At 39.3% G+C, this 4324-nt stretch overlaps 1 protein-coding gene and 1 pseudogene across 12 annotated transcripts in view; one reads left to right on the plus strand and one right to left on the minus strand.

Annotated features, from left to right (window-relative positions):
* The window catches only part of FUT8 (fucosyltransferase 8 (alpha (1,6) fucosyltransferase)), a 334040-nt gene that overhangs the window by 268335 nt on the left and 61381 nt on the right, over positions 1-4324 (minus strand). The gene's annotated exons all lie outside the window — the stretch shown is intronic.
* The window catches only part of LOC104993512, a 16098-nt pseudogene continuing 14778 nt past the window's right edge, over positions 3005-4324 (plus strand).

The following is a 4324-nucleotide window of genomic DNA, read 5'->3' on the forward strand; positions in this document are numbered from 1 at the left end:
AGACTCAATGGACATGAGTTTGAGTAAACTCAGGGAGTTGGTGATGGACAGGGAGGCCTGGTGTGCTGCGGTCTATGGGGTCGCAAAGAGTGGGACACGACTGAGCGACCAAATTGACTGACTAACTGGACAGAAACTAGAACCAAAGCATCTTGACTTCCATACTGGTATTCCTTCCACAATATACCATGCTGTTGTCAACAACTCTGATGAGCCTGAGATTTCTATCCTACATGCATGCAAAGCAATGAGACTGTGAGAGTTTCATGGCTACTGAGAACCAAAAGTATCTAGCCACACACAGACTGAACACAGAACTGAAACCATATACTCTGCAATGCATTTAATACTACCCACCCCCCAAATTTATAACCACTGGAACATGTGAATTTGACCTCACTTGGAAACAGGATCTCTGCAGATGTAATCAAGGTAACATAAGGTCATACTGGATTAGGGTGGGTTCTAATCCAACGACTGGTATCCTTATAAAAAGAAGGCAATTTGGACAGAGATACAGAAGGAAGATCCCCTAGAGGAGGGCACGGCAACCTATTCCAGTATTCTTGCCTGGAGGAGCCCATGGACAGAGGAGCCTGGCAGGCTACAGTCCAGAGAGTAACAAAGAGTCACGTACACACAGAGGGAAGACCACCATGTGAAGATGGAGGTAGAGATTAAAGGTATGCTGCCACAAGCCAAGAAACACCAAAGATTGCTTAAAAATACCAGAAGCTCGAAAAGAGGAAACAATTATTCCCCTAGAGGCTATTCTTTTAAGTGACTAATTAGTCACTAATTACACAGCAATTTGTTATAGCATCCCTAGGAAACTAAAACACCTACACACAAACACGCACACACCCCTTTCTGTTTACATGAGCCTGGCTTTACTAGTCCAGTGTCTTCACTAGCATACTCTACTATTCCAGGAGATTCTTGCGGGAACATAACTTGATTATAGAAATTTCACAAAAGACTCATCAAGACTCCAACAGAAAGCATCAACAGTTTAAATCCTTGCATCGCTGTTTTGATCAATTCTAAATTGTTGTATTGATATTCATGATACTTACTCAATATTAATCAAGCTCCATCATCACCATTGCAAGACTCAAATAAAATCAAACTTCAAATTCTAAAATTTTTACCTTGACTTTGCCCTTTTAAGGTATTATCAAATATCTGTCAAGGTGGTATTCTCCTTTACCACAGTAAGCAATAAACTCAACTTTATCAATAGGTTGTGTTAGTGTAATATCTGGTGAGCCAGTATCAGATAATCCTGGCAGAAAATATGATACCCCTGGGTCAGAAACAAAGAGTTTACTACTCAAAACAACAGCTGTAGCCAATGTTATCATCTTTCGCACTGGTTCCCCAAGCTCCAATTCCTAAAGGGCAATACAAAGATAAGCCAGGTGATGCTGCACACACAGTGAGTTACATTACAGGAGAAGAAAGCTGAAACCTAAGAACCGTCAATATTTTAAAGGAGTTGCAAGCAAAAATATCCCACCTTTTCCCAAGAGAGATTATTTTGATTATCCTGGACAGTAAGGAAATCTGCCCTCTGTTGTTATGGAAATACCATTTCTATCTTCTCAGGCTGTTAGCGATGCAAATTTCTTTCAAAAGAGGGCCCTAAACAAAAGCTGCCAATGCCTCTGGCTCAGAAGATGTGCTGAAGCATAAGAGATCATGGAGAATCACCTCTCAATAGGTATCTCCCTTGTCCTAAAGGGCTAGAGACTTTAGGAAATCAGGATGAAGTTAGTATAAAGCAATGAGTAGAAAATGTTCCAGGAAGAAAACATTTAGACAAAAAGGTATACTACCTGTATAACCTAAAACCACTCTGTGTATCTTAAACAGTCTCTCTCAACAAGCCTGTATATCAACTACGCAAAAGTAAATAATTATATGTTTGATTCTTACTTTTATTTTAAACTATTACATTTCCAAAAGAGTATACTGAATGAGGGTTTTTATTTTGTTTGCTAATTTTCTAGGTTTAGTAGCGCTCATGAAAAAAAAGAAAAACAGGGACTTGCCTGGAGGTTCAGTGGTTAATACTCTGCACTTCCACAGCAGGGGGCACAGGTTCAGTCCCTCCTCAGGACACTTAATATCCTCCTGCTGTGCAGTGCAGCCAAAATTTAAAAAAAAGGAAGAAGAAAAAAAGAAAACTGTTTACTAGTTCTGAACTTCACCAATTTTACCTGTAAATACAATTATTAAATGAAATCCTCAAGAGCAGAATATAATCCACATTTTAGAGTACTTAGATTTTTAACCAAGAAATCTAAGGTCCAAATTTATCTAAAATTTGTAAAACTTTGGGTCTCATTTAATATTATACATTTTAAATTAATCCACATAAAATTTTAAGGTTGTTGAAAAATAAAAAATAATTTGCTAGATTTTTCTAGCTACATATTTAATATCAGCATATTTTTGCATCTGTTTGAAAATGAAGATCATATCTCATACCCTTTCAACAGTAACCTGTTTTAACAAATCAGTTGAAAGAGAAATTAAAACTGAGTTTTTTAAATAAACAATTGTAAATTGAGCAATTTAACTTTATTTCAACTCTAAGATCAAGCAATGATCCCTGGAGGAAGAGAGGCAGGATGATGAGTAAAATGAGCACTACATAACATGTCTCCAGAGAGCTGTGTGACTAAATCTTATCACCTCACCTCTCCAGGTCTCCACTTTGCTATTTACAAAAAAAAAAAAAATACAGGTATTAGACTAAATGTTCCTTAAGGTCCATGTCACTTAACAGTTCTACAAGTCCAGTTTTGACAGTTTTGATTGATTCTACTTTCTCATGATTTCAGAAAATTAACTTCCTACTTCTTGCCCTGACAATCTTAAAGAATCCACGGATGAAATGATGCTCTAATGAACTCAAAGAAGTCCACTAAATCATCAGTTCAGCAAGTAGTAATATTTGCAGTAGAAATAATTCTTTCAGAAAACACCAAAATCTAAAATGACCCTCACCGTCAAGAAGTTCAATCGTCTACTTGAGAATGTAGGTACATGAAATTCTAATAGACTTTCAGTTCAGTTCAGTTGCTCAGTCATGTCCGACTCTTTGCAACCCCATGAATCGAGGCACGCAAGGCCTCCCTGTCCATCACCAGCTCCCGGAGTTCACTCAGATTCACGTCCATCGAATCAGTGATGCCATCCAGTCATCTCATCCTCTGTTGTCTCCTTCTCCTCCTGCCCCCAATCCCTCCCAGTATCAGAGTCTTTTCCAATGAGTTAACTCTTCGCATGAGGTGGCCAAAGTACTGCAATTTCAGCTTTACCATCATTCCTTCCAAAGAAATACCAGGGCTGATCTCCTTCAGAATGGACTGGCTGGATCTCCTTGCAGTCCAAGGGACTCTCAAGAGTCTTCTCCAACACGACAATTCAAAAGCATCAATCTTCGGCGCTCAGCCTTCTTCACAGTCCAACTCTCACATCCATACATGACCACAGGAAAAACCATAGCCTTGACTAGATGGACCTTTGTTGACAAAGTAATGTCTTTGCTTTCCAATATGCTATCTAGGTTGGTCATAACTTTCCTTCCAAGGAGTAAGCGTCTTTTAATTTCATGGCTGCAGTCACCATCTGCAGTGATTTTGGAGCCCAGAAAAATAAAGTCTGACACTGTTTCCACTGTTTCCCCATCTATTTCCCATGAAGTGATGGGACCGGATGCCATGATCTTTGTTTTCTGAATGTTGAGCTTTAAACCAACTTTTTCACTCTCCTCTTTCACTTTCATCAAGAGGCTTTTTAGTTCCTCTTCACTTTCTGCCATAAGGGTGGTGTCATCTGCATATCTGAGGTGATTGATGTTTCTCCCAGCAATCTTGCTTCCAGCTTGTGCTTCTTCCAGTCCAGCGTTTCTCATGATGTACTCTGCATATAAGTTAAATAAGCAGGGCGACAATATACAGCCTTGACATATTCCTTTTCCTATTTGGAACCAGTCTGTTGTTCCATGTCCAGTTCTAACTGTTACTTCCTGACCTGCATACAGGTTTCTCAAGAGGCAGGTCAGGTGGTCTGGTATTCCCATCTCTTTCAGAATTTTCTACAGTTGATTGTGATCCACACAGTCAAAGGCTTTGGCATAGTCAATAAAGCAGAAATAGATGTTTTTCTGGAACTCTCTTGCTTTTTCCATGATCCAGCAGATGTTGGCAATTTGATCTCTGGTTGCTCTGCCTTTTCTAAAACCAGCTGGAACATCAGGAAGTTCACGGTTCACATATTGCTGAAGCCTGGCTTGGAGAATTTTCAGCATTAC

Source organism: Bison bison, unplaced genomic scaffold (genome assembly GCF_000754665.1).
Source record: "Bison bison bison isolate TAMUID 2011002044 unplaced genomic scaffold, Bison_UMD1.0 scf7180017864239, whole genome shotgun sequence".
Taxonomy (NCBI): Eukaryota; Metazoa; Chordata; class Mammalia; order Artiodactyla; family Bovidae; genus Bison; species Bison bison.